Here is a 16,314-nt window from a genome sequence, read left to right on the forward strand (position 1 = left end):
GGGTTGGGCGCGCCCGGGCCGCGGCCGCAGCGGTCTCTTTACGGTGAAACCGTGGGGCCGGGAATCTCCACGCCCCGCGCGGACCGCAGCTCACGGGGCCTGAAAAATCCTGCTGGGTCGCGGGCCCTCCTCCCTCCTCCCTCCTCCCAAGTGCGCTCTGCGGCCCTGGGGCCTGCCGATTTGTTTTCCCCATGCTGTTTTGGATTTTCTTCCTTCCGGAGCTCCCTTTCCAGACGTTTAAAGGCATGTGAGTTGCTCTCACGCAGTTCACCGGCTGCATCGCGGACTTGAAGGGCTTCTGTTAAAGCAGAAGTCTAGGAAGGAGGTCAGCGCGGCGCGCCAGGGCTTTGGATGTGCCGAGACTTGGGTTGTCCTGGTTTTGCGGGACCCGCAGGATCTGGGACCACGAGGCGGCCAAGAGGCTCCAGGAGCAGCAGTTTCCCAGGGAGATGCTTTGTGTCGCGGCCCATGCGGTGCCCAACCTGCCCTAGGTGACTTCACCTGCGCAGCACTCCTGCTGTTGGTGTAAAGTCTCACTTAGGAGACGAGAAAACGAAGGTCTGCGAGGTTAAATAACCTGCTGAATTACTGCGTGAGCTTCAGATTCTTGGCTTCTGAGCCCAAAGTTTACACTTTTGCCAGAACAGTCGCTTCCCCTAACGGGACAATATCCATTCTAAACCCGGCCCCCTGCCCGTGCCTTTCCCTCCCCCCTTGTTAGCAGACATTTTGGAAGTGCAGGTAGGGGCCAGAACAAGCCTGTCAGACCAGGCCCCCATGGGAGCTCCCAGGAGCACAGGCCGTCTGGTCGGATCCGCCCCCGCCCCCGCCCCATTTGCACACCTAGAGCTGCGAAGAGGGGCAAGCAGTGCTGCTAAATCTTCAAAACAGCTCCACGGACAGCATCCTAGGGTGAAACAGGAAAAAAATCAACTGCAGATTTACTTTTTCAAGTGAGAGTTTGGGAGTACACCCAGCGATATACTGAATAGATGTTTTTACCGAATAGCCACGTATTAAAATCAACATTCCTTCAGTCAGATACTGCTTTCATAAAATGACTCATGCAGAGATGACATTCTGCTTTTACTTTATTCTCAGAATATATGAAAATTTCTCAAATGGACTTCATGAAGATCTCAGGCATTAATTGTAGTTATTTTAAAAATTGAAAACCTTTTTAAAAATTATTTTGTTTAAAGCTACAAATAGCAATACTCCAGACAGCTCTAGAAAGATTAGAATTGTTGCATGATCTCTGTTTTTGCCTTATGTTATTGTTTAGATTTTTAGAAATCGCTTGATAATATATATTCTTTTAATATTTTTATTAATTTCAACTTTGCCAGGCATCTGATTATTCAAAAATTCTTAATTATTTTTGGTCATAGAGTGAACAACTTTCAAAAACAGCATTTACTAAGACACCTATTTTTTCCTGCTGGGGTTGCTTCAGCATATAAAACACATTGAGATTTTCATCCATCCTAAAATGCTTAACTCAAAGTGAGTTAAGCATGCATTTCAGAATGAATATGGACGTACTGACGGTAAACCCAAGTGAAAGAACGTTTTGGTATTATTAGCATATTTAGCTGTGATGGGAAGATTGCTCAACTGCAGTAGCATTAATCACAGACAGGTTTCTTGATGTGCCATAGCCTTGAAGTGGGGATCAGTCCTTTGTGTTCCCGAGGCTGAGGACAAAGCTGAAGTCAAATTGCTGGTTTGGACTGAGTTCAAAAGATCAAATTGAAGGTGAATGCTGTGTTTTGTGTCTCAGTTCTTAAATGTTTTCCAAGTTACCGTGTGCCATACCTAACTCTTGCCATAAAATCAAGGAGTCTGAGAAAAGAGTATTTTACCAACTATAGCAGTGGTCTCTCTCAAAATTTTGTTTTCATGTTCTCTAAATAAATTTTGTAATATGTTGCCTTAAATGTGTATGTTGTAAACTTTAGATGTTCTCGCACACTTCTATAACCCATATTTGTATAGTGCTTCAGCTTGAAAAAACAAACAATTGCAATTCAGGCCATCTATTCATTTCAGCTTTTTCCTGGGACCCCGCCTCTGCTTTCTTTTTCCAACCGGACCCCTTAGCCCTTCTCTGGACCCCCCGTCACCTGTGGGGCAGTGCTTCCTAGAGTGGGTTCCTCAGCAGTCTCCTGAGGGCCTGGCCCCACCTGAGACCTGCTACATCTTTCCTTGGCTGTAACCCTTTGTCACTGGCCTGTTGTCTCTCCTCTCTCCTCTCTTTCCTTTTTGTAAACGACGACAAGAGAAACGGAAAAGATTTTCTTTTCTTTTTGTTACAATTGTGTAAATTAGAGGTTGGATGAGCAGCGGGCCCTCAGGTTGGTGTTGGGAAGCTGGAAATGCTTCTAGAGCAGGAACTGATAGATGCTTGCTGGGATTTTATCCTTGAGCAGATAAAGAGGCCTGAGCTCATTCACACTCATACAACTTGCAATTTGCTAATTATATGAATAAAAATTAAAATGATAAAACTGACATTGCATGCCACATGCCAGAACTTGTTTTAAGTGCTCACCATGTACTATCTCGTGGGCAGAGTTTAATGCTGTGTGAAAACAGAGAATTCCAGGTTGCAAAGTACTGTGCACATTAAAATTAATATTAGTTACTGAAAGCTAATACAGTAAGTACACAGACAATAAAAAGTTAAGCAAACACTTCACTACATTATGTATTTTTTATATCGTGACCATTTTTTCCCTAGCGGGCTTATGTGAAAAAACAGTGGGTATTATCGAAAATTATGTATGAAAGAAAAGGGAAAAGGTAAACTATAAGATTCCTTCTGGCGCTGATGTTCTGTGAGTTTGTGGAAAGGGTTATGGCAGGAAATACACTACAACCAGTCTTCCTTGCATTTAGATTTATTTGAGTCTGTTGGGTTTCTCCCCTCTGACTTTCAATCATTTAGTCGCTGTCTTAGTTTTCTAGGGTTCCTGATAAGTGGGGCAACTTAAACAACAGCAGTTCATTGTGTCTACTGTGGAGGGTAGAGTCTGAAATCACGGCGTCAGCAGGCTCAGGCGTTTTCCCAAGTCTGTGGACAGCGCCCGCCCATGTCTTTCTCCTGCTTCTGGGGTGGCTGGCCAGCAGGCCATGGCCATCTTTGCCTCGGTTGTCACATGGTGTTGTCCCCCATGCCTGTTTGTGTCCACTTCTCCCCTTCCTAAAAGGACACCAGTCAGACCGGACTAAGACACCTCCTAGTCCATCTGGTCCTGAATGGAAAGGACTGTGTGTGGGGGGGCTTGGCCTTGAGCAGGTCTTCTCGGGGGACACAGTGCTTCTCTTAATAAGCACTTAGTGTTGTGCCCAGAGCAGGCACCACGATAGGCCTGCCCCCCGAAACGTACTGTGACCAAGAGAGATGGGATCTTTGTCCCAAGGACTTTATCCTCATGAGGGGAGACAGGCAATAAACAAATGAAAAATGAAAATCACCAAGGGGGTGGCCCAGTGGTTACAATGCTCACCTTCCATGCAGGAGACCCGGGTTCGATTCCCGGATTATGCACCACCCAGAAAAATAAAATAAAAAAGAAAATTACCAAGATAATTAACACATGTGCTAAGTTAAATGATGTGAATAAGCAAAGTGAGAGTAAGTTGGGTGGGCCTACTTTGGGTGGGCAGGCAGGGAAGGCTCTCAGAGGAGCCGGCATCTGAGCCAGGCCTGAAGGAGCCGAGCCAGCCAGGAGAACTGGGGACGGGAAGCTGAGGGAATTGGGACTGAGTGGCAGTTTTGGAATCAGAGGAAACTGCATGGATTGAAGGACTATTTTAGAGGTGGAAACAACAGGGTCTTTCAATGGGCTGAATCAGGCACATTGTTGAAAACGAAGGATAAAGGACAACTCCTGGTTTTTGGTGTGAGTTTCTGGGTAGACTTTGGCGCCATTTGCTTGCACAGTAAATTATACCGTATTGGAAACCTGTAAGTTCACTTGTAGAATGTGTTGATGAAAGCATCAAAATCAGTAAACATTTCTTAAGCATCTGATAGAAACAGGATGGCACACCGAACAGTATTGATAAGAACAGTTGCCTTTTCTATGCTTTGGGACTTACAGCCTTGTTGGGGGAACATGGAGATACACCACAGGGATAACAGTATTTAGTTTTAAATATGAAATGCCTACACTTATACTGTGTGGATTCATTTTGCCAGGCGGTATATTAGGCAAATGGAATTCTAGAATCATAGTACCTTATAGCCTCGTCTGGCAGGTAGAGGTAAGTAGTGTCAGCATAGTGCTATGTGCCATCACAGACACGAAGGTGAAGTTCAATGGATAAGAAGTGTGATAGGAGCTCAGAAGAGGAAGGAGCCACTGTTGGACTCACAGTCCGTCGTCCGAAAACGCTGGGGGAGTCAAGACGGCTTTATGGAGGGAGTAAACTTTGCGGGGCACAAACACATCATGTAGGCTGTTAAAATTGCTGTTATTTTTGAGTACTTAGTATGTGACAGGCCCTGCTCTAAGTACCTTACCAGCACCCTGCATGTATCAATTCATTTTATTACTCCATTAACACTGTGAAGTAAATAGTGTTACTGTTCTGTCTTCACATTCGGAAGAGAGAAGGTGCCAGTGTCCAGTGCCATACAGGAGTAAATGGTGTCTGCAATTTGCATTTCAGGGAATCTGAACAGAATCTCTGCCCTTAATCAGTTTGGGTAGAGAGGAACGGCTTGTAGGCAGAATTGTTGGAAATAAAGTTGATGTGAGGCTGGTTCAGGACAGACTTACTTCTGACCAAGGAAACTGTTCCTAATCTCCACGGAGCATCCTTGGTGCAGAGGGGCCTGTGCAGGCTGACCCTGGCGTGTGTAGTCACAGGTTTTGAAGTCGGGGTTTTCTGTTTACCGTGTGCTTCGCGTAGGTTCAACAATCTTATAAAGTCTAACATCCCCAATTTATAGATTATAAACTTGCCAATTATTGCATCTTGCTGAATTTTTTGTAGTTGTCCTTAGATTGACAATATTTAAAATTCTGTCTTCTTTCTAATCCTTTCTTCATCAACCTGCTAAAATTTTACTTGATTTTCAATTAAATAGTTCCCTTCCTTCTATATCTACAGTAGTGAATACACTTGCATGCACTTAGCATAGTTGAATTGGCTTGGTTTTTAAAAAATAACTAAAAACTGAAAGGAAAAATGATGGAAAGCGTAAAAGGAAATAACTATATAAATGAAAAAACTATTGCATCTCTGCTGTCCAGATTTCTGAGCCCCAATTCCCATGAAAGTATTCCAGAGCATCGGACAGATTGGGTCTCCGCGCCTTGCCTCACTCTACACGGTGAGCTGAGCTGGCTGGCGGCTGCTCCTGGGTTCCCTCCCAACCCCAGTCCTGTCTGATCGGCCCCAGCGGTGTCTTGTGCCCACGAATCCTGTGGCAGAATCTGCTACACTTGCCCTGTTGGTGACAAGTGCACCTTCCTAGTTCAAACCTGCCAGATCCCCTGAGACCCTGTCCACAAATGCTTTTCATGTAGAGAATCCTGACAGTGCTGTGCTCTTGTATTGGTTTCCTTTTGTGCTATGACAGATTACTATAAACAAAGTGGCTTAACCCAAATTTATTATCACATAGTTCTGGGGGTCAAAAGTCTCAAGTGGGTGCGGGTCTGCATTTCCCATTGAGACCCGGGGTCGAGTCCGTGTCTGTGCCTCTTCCACTGCCTGGAGGCTGTGTGCATCGCTCAGCTACAGTCCTGCCTCACGCCCCCTCACCCCCTGCTTCAGTCTTCACGCTTGCTTCTCCGACTCTGACCCTCTTGTCTCTCTCATGAGGCCCCTGTGACTAGACTGGGCCCCTCTGATAATCCAGGACAGTCCCCATCTCACAACCCTTAAGGCAGCTGTGCCCGCAGAGTCCCTTTCACCGCAGAAGGCAGCGTGTTCGCAGGGCCTGGGGCTTACTTAGCATGCGGACGTCATTGTCAGGCTCCCACAGACCCAAAACACAATTACTCCGAGACTAACTGGGGTGAGTCCTTCCTCACAGTACGAGGAGACAGTCCAGAGGAAGTACCCCTTGCAGAGCTGTGGGACTGACTTACGTTGCCACTCATTTGTGGCATCTATTCTGGCCGAGCATTGTGTGGTAACTGCCTACAAGGTGAGTGATACCCTCAGAAAGAAGAGGAGGAGGTGTGCACGTGAGAAGCAGAGTGCTGTCGTTGGATGGCGATCTTTGAGAGAATTGCAGAGGCATCTGACCGGCTCACCCTGTCCTTATAGATGAGCCCAGAGCACCTCTGCTCAGGGACCCGTGGGTCACGGCAGCTCTGCTTGGAGGTCTTCTCCAGTGCCAGCTCCTTTCCTCAAGTCAAGGTTTTCCTTCAAACCTTGATTCTTCTTGAGGGGTTTGTACTAAAGACATTCGTAAGGTAAAATCCCAAGTAAGAAAATATCTATGATAAAGGTTAAAGCTGACTTTGAAAATACAAGATTAAAAAAAAAATGGTACCCTGAACCATGATAGAAAAAACATACAGGAAAGAAGAAACCTAAAAAGAAAGCTAAGTAAAAACATACAGAGGAAAAATTGCTGTCCATAAATATTATACAAGACTAAATTTTGTGGCATAAATATTTTGTTGATCATCTTGGATCATCTTCGACTATCATGAAAAAGAAATTTATTCTTAGGATTAAAATTCTGCTAAGGGACCACCTGGTCACTGGTGATAACTAAGCCGGAAACATTAGAGGGAAAATAACCATGATCAGTGCTTTCCATGGATCCACCGCTTCTCTGTTGTCACAAAGTTATACTGTTATGATACAATGCAGCCTCTATTTTCTGTGTTATTAGTTTTGTAAAAATAAAGACTCCACTTAAACTACCATTTTTTCAGAAACTTCATATATTTTGTATTTGTATGTGTGTGTGTGATACTAGCAGCTACAGTTAATTCATTCAACAAACATTTATTGAGCAAATATTTACTGAGTTGGGTACTAGGCTAGTTGCTAATGTAATACAAAGGTGAGTGGAGAGGCAGTAGTCACTGAGTGCTTTGTACAGTGCGTGTTTAAGCCCTACAGAAAATCTGCAAGGGTTACTCTGTTTATAAATGACAGAACTGATCTTAAGGAAGATTATATCATTAGTAAATAGATTAACCAGAATTTGAATTCAGATTATTCCATGCAACTTTTTCATTGAAAAAAAAAGTTTTTCTTTCTACTCATAAAAATTGTATCCATGTTCGTACACCATAAATACACACTACATGCCTTTTTTTTGATCTGCAGATTTCATTGAGATATATTCACACATATTCCATCCAAAGTACACAGTGTCTCACAATATCATCACTTAGTTGTGCAGTTGTTACCCACCCAATTTTAGACCATTTTCATTGTTCCAAAGATAAAAATATCAAATAGACACATGCAGAAATCGAAACCCCAAACAGCCATATCCCTTATCCCCCTCTATTTCTGAACTCTCAATTCAAGTCCATTGACCACTACCTCTGTGCCAGCACCATGCTGTTTGACTACTATGGCTTTAAGTCAGGAAGGGTGAGTCCTCCTGCCCCATATTTCTTTATTAGGGTATAAGGGTCCTTTTTGCTATTCAAGTCCCCTTTCCCTTCCAAATAAAGTTTCCAAGTCTGCAAAATAAGTTGTGATTTTGATTGATACTGCATTGAATCTGTATATCAGTTTGAGTAGAACTGATATTTTAATGACATTTAGTTTTTATATCCATGAATACAGAATGTCTTTCCACCTATTTAGATCTTTGATTTCTGTTAGCAGTATTTTGTAGTTTTCTGTGTATAGGTTATTTACATTCTTGGTTAAGTTTGTTCCTAGATACTTGATTCTTTTAGTTGCTATTGTGACTAGAATTTTTTTAACTGCCTTCTTATTTAGGCCATTACTAGTGCATAGAGACACTACTGGATTTTGTGCATTAATCTTGTGTCCAGACACTTTGCTGAATTTATTTTTTAGCTCAAGTAGCTTTGTCAAGATTTCTTGGGATATCCAAATATAGCAACATATCATCTGAAAATAGAGCTTTATTGCTTCCTTTCAAATTTGGATGCCTTTTATTTTTCTTGACATATTACTTCAGCTAAAGTTAATGTTGAATAGCAGTGAGTCGTCCCTGTCTTGTTGCCAATCTTGGCAGGAAGGCTTTCAGTCTCTCACCATTGAGTATGAAGTTGGGTGTAGGTTTTTCATATATGCCTTTTATCATACAGTGGAAGTTTCCTTCCATTCCTACCTTTTGAAATGTTTTTTATCAAGAACGAACTTCATTGAATGTCTTTTTAGCATCAATTGAGATGATCTTGTGACGTTTCCCTTTCTGTTTGTTACTGTGTTTGTGCCAGTTTGAAACTGTTGTATGCCTCAGAAAAGCCATGTTCTTTAATCCTCATGCAGTATTGCTGGGTGGGATATTTTTGTTTGTTTGTTTCCATGGGGATGTGACCCACTCAATTGTGCGTGGTACCTTTTGGTTAGGTAGTTTGCATGCAGATGTGTCTCCACCCCTTCAAGCTGGGGTTGCTTACTGGAACCCTTCAGGAAGAAAGTATTTTCAAAAAATCTTTTAATTTTTTTAAAATTAAAAAATTTTAAACTTTTTTATTAAAAGAAAAAAGCCAGAGAACTTTGGGGATATGGAAGGAAAATGCCCCCAGGGAACCTTATAGAATGAGAAGAGAGAGCTAGCAGAAGTCACCATGTGCCTTCCTAGCTGAGAGATGTCCAGACTCCACAGACCCCAGCAGATGCCAGCCATTTGCTTTCCTAGCTGACAGAGGTGTTCTGGATGGTATCAGCCTTTCTTGAGTGAAGGTAACCTCTCATTGGTGCCTTAATTTGGACATTTTCATGGCCTTAGAACTGTAAACTTGCAACTTAATAAATTTCCTTTATCAAAGCTGTTCCATTTCTGGTATATTGCATTCTGGCAGCCTTAATAAATGAAAACAAATTTTTGTATCAGAGAAGTGGGGTGCTGTGCTTTGTAAATATCAAAGATATTGGAATAGCTTTTTAGAGGGATAAGGGGAAGATTCTGGAAGAGTTGTGAAGCGCTTGATAGAAAAGGCCTTGAATGCTTTGAGGAGACTCTTGGTAGACATGTGGGCACTAAAGCTACCTGTGATAAAACTGCTGGCAGAAATGATGCACATGCTATTGCAAACTGGAAGGAAGGCAATCCTTGTTTTAATGTAGCAAAGAATCTGGTGAAATTGACTAGTAGTTTTGAATGGAAGGCAGATTTTTTTTAAATTTAAAATAGGTTTTTATCATCCCTTTTTTTTGTTTCCTGAAAAATGACGTGTATACGAAGAAGCATAAATTTCAAAGTACAGTACAGCAATTCATTGTAGAGCAGATTTCAGAATTTGGTACGGGTTACAATGCCACATTTTTAGGTTTTTACTCCTAGCTGCTCTAAGATACTGGAGACCAAAAGAAATATCAATATAATGATTCAGCAATCATACTCATTTTTAAAATCCCACCTCTCTGTATAACTCCACTATTACCTTTGGGGGTGTTTGGACTATTGCCATTCTAAATTTTTCATGTTGGAAGGGGCTATCAATAATATGGGGTAGGGAGATGGAACCAGCTGATGTTCTGGAAACGCTGACCCTTCTAGGTTTCAGGATTTAAATGGTTCAGGGACCCATCTGGAGGTTGTATTTTCTGGAAAGTTACCCTAGTGTATGGATCATTTGTAGAATCTAATATTACCTTAGGTGTCCTTTATGATTGGCTGGAATGGTTTTGGTTGGGGTTTGGCAAGTTATGATAGGTGGCAACGTCTAACTGAAACTTGTGTAAGAGTGACCTCCAGAGTAGCCTCTCCACTCTATTTGAACTCTACCAGCCACTGATACCTTACTTGTTACATTTCTTTTCCCCCTTTGGTCATGATTGGATGGGAGGCAGATTTTAAAAGCTGTAAACTTGGATACTTAGCAGAAGAGCTTTCCAAATTTAATGTGGAAAGGGAAACCTTGTTTCTCTTTGCAGCTTATAGTAAAATGCAACAAGAAAGTGATAAATTAAGAATTGACCTCTTGGGTACAAAGAAAACAGAAATTGATAGCATGGAAAATTCTGACCTTCCAGAAAAGGAGACCCCAGAAAATAGTGCCGTACCTGAGGATTTAATCATAGAACCAGTCAAGCATTTCAGAAAAAGTCAGGACTGGAGATGAAGTTATCTAGGAGGGGTCTGTGGAAAGTGCTATTGTCCTATTGAAAGGCAGAGGGTGGGCCTCCCACCTCCATGCTCTGGAAGAGTTATGCTGCCTCAGGCCTTGGAGACGGTGGAGCCCATTCCTTGGGAATTGGGGAGAGCCTGGCTGCCACCACATTGTTCTAAGGGGGTAGAGCCTGTGCCCCGGAGATGGCAGAGAGCTCAGGCACTGCCCCAATGCTTCAAGATGGTGGAGCTGAAAGAAGGTGATGTCCCTCAGGTTGTGTTTGGAGAGAACCTGTCTTTTTGGGGTCTAAAGTGTTGAATGTGCTGGTTTGAAAGTGTCGTGTACCCTGGAAAAGCCATGTTCTTTAATCCTCATTCAGTATTATTAGGTGGGATTTTTTTTTTGACTGTTTCCATGGAGATGTGACTCGCCCAGTTGTGGGTGGGACCATTTGATTAGGTGGTTTCCATGGAGATGCATCTCACCCATTCAAGGTGGGGTTGCTTCCTGGAGCCCTTTAAGAGGGACCCTTTTGGGAAATGCTTTAGTGCCAATAGAGCTGAGACAGCGAGCCCACACAACTAGAGATCTTTAGAGATGCAGAAGGAAAACACTGCCAGGGAAGCCTTTTGAAATGAGGAGAGAAAGCTAGCAGATGTCACCATGTGCCTTCCCAACTGAGAGGGGGGTCCAAAATCCAGAGACTCCAGCAGATGCCAGCCATTTGCTTTCCTAACTGACAGAGGTGTTCTGGATGGTATCAGCCTTTCTTGAGTGAAGGTAACTTCTTGTTGGTGCCTTAATTTGGCCATTTTCACGGCCTTAGAACTGTCAACTTGCAACTTAATAAATTCCCTTTATCAAAGCCATTCCATTTCTGGTATATTGCGTTCTGGCAGCTTTAACAAACTAAAACAGTGTTGTAGTACATTAACTGATTTTCTTGTGTTGAACCACCTTACATACCTGGAATAAATTCCACTTGGTTGTGTATAATTCCTTTAATGTACCATTGGATTAGATTTGCAATTATTTTGTTGAGAATTTTTGTATCTATATTCATTAGGGAGTAAGTTTGTAGTTTTCCTTTCTTGTAGTGTCTTTATCAGGTTTTGGTATTCACTTCTGTGTTAGCGTCATAGAATGAGTTAGTGATCCCTTTTGTTCAGTTTTTGTGTTTTGGAAGTATTTGAGCAGTAATGGTTTTAATTTTTCTTGGAATATTTGTTGAAATTCCCCTCTGAAGCTGTCTGGCCCTGGGCTTCTTTTTTTGTAGGGAAATTTTTGATGACTGATTTAATCTTTTTACTTGAGCTTGGTTTGTTGAGGTCTTCTATTTCTTTTCAAGTCAGTATAGGTTGTTTGTGTGTTTCTAGGAAATGGTCCATTTCATCTAAGCTTTCTAGTTTGTCTTAGTTGTTCATAGTGTCTGCTCATGATTTTTAATAAATTTCTTCAAGGCCCATGGTAATGACCCCACTCTCATTTCTCGTTTTGCTTACTTGCATCATCTCTCTTTTTGACTTTGTCAGTCTTGCTAAGGGTTGTCAATCTTGTGGATCTCCTAAAAACATCAACATTTGTTTTATTGTTTCTACTGTGTTTTGTTCTCCAATTCATTTATTTCAGGTTTAATCTTTGTTATTTCTTGAGTTCTACTTGTTTTAGGGTTAGTTTGCTGCTCTTTTTATAGTTTCTTCAGTTTAGTTATGTCTTTCGTTTTAGCTCTTTCTACCTTTTTAAAGTAGGCATTTAGATCTACAAAGTCCCATTTCAGCACTGTCTTTGCTGCATTCCATAGGTTTTGAAATGTTGTTTTCTCACTTTCATTTGTCTCCAGATATTTACTGATTTCTTTTGCAATTTATTTTTGACCCACTAATTGTTTGAGTGTGTTCTTTAACCTCCATATATTTGTGAAAGTTCTGGTTCTTCTGTGGTTTTTGATTTCCAGCTTCATTCCATTATGACCAGAGAAAGTACTTTGAATAATTTCAGTCTTTTAAAAAGTATTAAAGCCTGTTTTGTGCCTCAACATAAGATCTATCCTGGAGAATGTTCCATGAATACTTGAGAAGAGTGTATATCCTAGTGTTCTGGGGTGCAGCAATTGATATATTTCTATTAGGTCTAATTCATCTGTCATATTGTTTATGTTCTCTATTTCCTTATTGATCCTCTGTCTAGTTTTTCTATCTATCGAAGAGAGTGGTGTGTGGAAGTCTCCCATTATTATAGCAGAAATGTCTATTGCTTCATTCAGTTTTGCTGTTGTTTGCCTCATGTACTTTGGAGCACCTTGATTAAGTGTATGAATATGAATGAGTGTTATTTCTTCTTGCTGAATTGCCCTTTTTAAAAATATATAGTTTCATTCTTAGTATCTTATGACATCTTTGCATTTAAAGTCCATTTTGTCTGATATTAGTATCGCTACCCCAACTTTCATTTGGTTACTACTTGTGTGAAATATCTTTTTCCATCCTTTCACTTTCAACCTATTTGTATCTTTGGGTCTAAAATAAGTCCCTTGTTAATGGCATATGGGTGGATATTTTTAATCCATTCTACCAGTTTGTGTATTTTGATTGGGGAGTGTGCTGATTTCAAGCTATTATGTACCCCAGAAAAGCCATGTCCTTTAATCCTCATTCAGTATTGCCAGTGGGAGCTTTTTAACTGTTTCCATGGAGATGTGACCCACCCAATTATGGGTGGAAACTTTTGATGAGTTGGTTTCTATGGAGATGTGTCTCCACCCATTCAAGGTGGGGTTGCTCACTGGAGCCCTTTAACAGTGAACCATTTTGGAAAAAGCTTCAGAGCCACCAGAACCAACAGAGCCCACACAGCCAGAGACTTTTGGAGAGGAAGGAAAATGCCCCCAGGAAGCCTTACAAATTGAGGAGAGAAAGATAGCAGGTGTCACCATGTGCCTTTCCAACTGAGAGAGAAAACTCGAACATCATCGGTCTTCTTGAACCAAGGTATCTTTCCCTGGATGCCTTAATTTGGACATTTTCATAGGCTTTCCTTAATTTGGACATCTTCGCTGCCTTAAAACTATAAACTTGCAACTTGATATATTCTCCTTTTTAAAAGCCATTCTGTTTCACATCCTGGCAGCTTGCAAACTAACACAGGGAGTTTAATCAGTTAACATTCAAAATTATTGATATAAAGGCAATTCTTGATTCACCCATCTTAATCTTTGTTTTTTATTTGTCAGATATATTTTTCTCTTTCTCTTTTTATCTTTTAAGTTACCCTTACTAATACTCTTCAATTTTGTATATTCCTCTGGCTCTCTTTCCTGTTTTTTTTTTTTTTTTCTTTTCAGCCAACAGAACTCCCTTTTGTATTTCTTGCAAGGCAAGTTTGTTGTTAAAAAATTCTTTGAAAAATTTAAATTCTCCTTCTCCTTTTAAAGGACAGCTTTGCTGGATAAAGTATTCTTGGCCGGCAATTTTTTTTTCTTTCAGGATTTTAAATATCATACCACTACCTTCTCATCTCTACAGTGCCCAATGAGTAGCCAGTGCTTAGTTTTATGTTGACTTCCCTTGTTATGGTGAATCTTTTTTCTCTTGCTGCTTTCTGGACTCTCTCCTTCTCTTCAGCATTTGACAGCCTGATTAGTATGTGTCTTTGAGTGGGTCTGTTTGGATTTATTCTATTTGGAGTATGTTGAGCTTCTTTGATTTGCATATTTATATCTTTCATAGGGGTTGGAAAGTTATCCCTAATCATCTCCTCAAATATTCTTCCTAGCCTTTATCCTTCTCTTCTCCTGGGACACCAGTGATTCCTATATTTGTGCACTCATTGCTGTCAATCATTTCTCTGATATCCAATTCAAATTTTTCCATCTTTTTCACCATTTCTTCTTTTGCACATTCAAATTCAGTTGCTTTATCCTCTAGTTTGCTTATTCTTTCTTCTGCTTCTTCAAATCTGATGTTGTGGGTCTCTGGTATATTTTTAACTTGATCTACAGTGTCTTTCATTTCTATAAGATCATTTTCCTATTTATTCCTTCAAATTCTTCTTTATGCTCCTCTAGTGTCTTCTTAATGTCTTTAATCTCTTTACTCAACTCACTGAAGTTATTTAGAAGATTTGTTTGAACATCTTTGATTAGTTGTTTCACATTCTGTGTCTTCTCCAGCTTTTTATTTTATCATTTTGCTTGACCATCTCCTCTCGTGTCTTCATGTGTGTTGTGATTTTTGCTGGTTTCTTGGCATTTAATTATCTTTTTTTTAATAGTTTTTTTATTAATTAAAAAAAGAATTAACAAAACAATTAGAAATCATTCCATTCTACATGTACAATCAGTAATTCTTAATAACATCACATAGTTGCATATTCATCATTTCTTAGTACATTTGCATCGATTTAGAAAAAGAAATAAAAAGACAACAGAATAAGAATTAAAACATTAATAGCAAGAAAAAAAAAAAGCCCTATACCTCACATGCAGCTTCATTCAGTGTTTTAACATAATTGCATTACAATTGGGTAGTATTGTGCTGTCCATTTCTGAGTTTTTATATCCAGTCCCGTTGTACAGTCTGTATCCCTTCAGCTCCAATTACCCCTTCTCTTTTTTTTTTTTTTAATTAACGGAAAAAAAGAAATTAACCCAACATTTAGAAATCATACCATTCTACATATGCAATCAGTAATTCTTAACATCATCACATAGATGCAGGATCATCAATTCTTAGTACATTTGCATTGGTTTACAAGAACTAGCAACATAACCGAAAAAGATATAGAATGTTAATATAGAGACAAAAATAAAAGTAATAATAGTAAAGTCAAAACAAAACAAAACAAAACAAAACAAAAACCAATAGCTCAGATGCAGCTTCATTCAGTGTTTTAACAAGATTACTTTACAATTAGGTATTATTGTGCTGTCCATTTTTGAGTTTTTGTATCTAGTCCTGTTGCACAGTCTGTATCCCTTCAACTCCAATTGCCCATTATCTTACCCTGTTTCTACCTCCTGCTGGACTCTGTTACCAATGACATATTCCAAATTTATTCTCGAATGTCTGTTCACATCAGTGGGACCATACAGTATTTGTCCTTTAGTTTTTGGCTAGACTCACTCAGCATAATGTTCTCTAGGTCCATCCATGTTATTACATGCTTCATACGTTTATCCTGTCTTAAAGCTGCATAGTATTCCATCGTATGTATATACCACAGTTTGTTTAGCCACTCTTCTGTTGATGGAGATTTCGGCTGTCTCCATCTCTTTGCAATTGTAAATAACGCTGCTATAAACATTGGTGTGCAAATGTCCGTTTGTGTCTTTGCCCTTAAGTCCTTTGAGTAGATTCCCAGCAATGGTATTGCTGGGTCGTATGGCAATTCTATATTCAGCTTTTTGAGGAACCGCCAAAGTGCCTTCCACAGTGGTTGCACCATTTGACATTCCCACCAACAGTGGATAAGTGTGCCTCTTTCTCCGCATCCTCTCCAGCACTTGTCATTTTCTGTTTTGTGATAATGGCCATTCTGGTGGGTGTGAGATGATATCTCATTGTGGTTTTGATTTGCATTTCTCTAATGGCCAGGGACATTGAGCATCTCTTCATGTGCCTTTTGGCCATTTGTATTTCCTCTTCTGATAGGTGTCTGTTCAAGTCTTTTTCCCATTTTGTAATTGGGTTGGCTGTCTTTTTGTTGTTGAGATGAACAATCGCTTTATAAATTCTGGATACTAGACCTTTATCTGATATATCATTTCCAAATATTGTCTCCCATTGTGTAGGCTGTCTTTCTACTTTCTTGATGAAGTTCCTTGATGCACAAACGTGTTTAATTTTGAGGAGCTCCCATTTATTTATTTCCTTCTTCAGTGTTCTTGCTTTAGGTTTAAGGTCCATAAAACCGCCTCCAGTTGTAAGATCCATAAGATATCTCCCAACATTTTCCTCTAACTGTTTTATGGTCTTAGACCTAATGTTTAGATCTTTGATCCATTTTGAGTTAACTTTTGTATAGGGTGTGAGAGGTGGGTCTTCTTTCATTCTTTTGCATATGGATATCC

The 16,314-nt window shown here is 40.4% G+C and overlaps 1 protein-coding gene across 5 annotated transcripts in view; it reads left to right on the forward strand.

Moving 5' to 3' along the window:
* Window positions 1-16,314, forward strand: part of PRDM5 (PR/SET domain 5) — a 274,545-nt gene that overhangs the window by 393 nt on the left and 257,838 nt on the right. The window lies entirely within an intron of this gene.

This window comes from Tamandua tetradactyla, chromosome 22, assembly GCF_023851605.1.
Source record: "Tamandua tetradactyla isolate mTamTet1 chromosome 22, mTamTet1.pri, whole genome shotgun sequence".
NCBI lineage: Eukaryota > Metazoa > Chordata > Mammalia > Pilosa > Myrmecophagidae > Tamandua > Tamandua tetradactyla.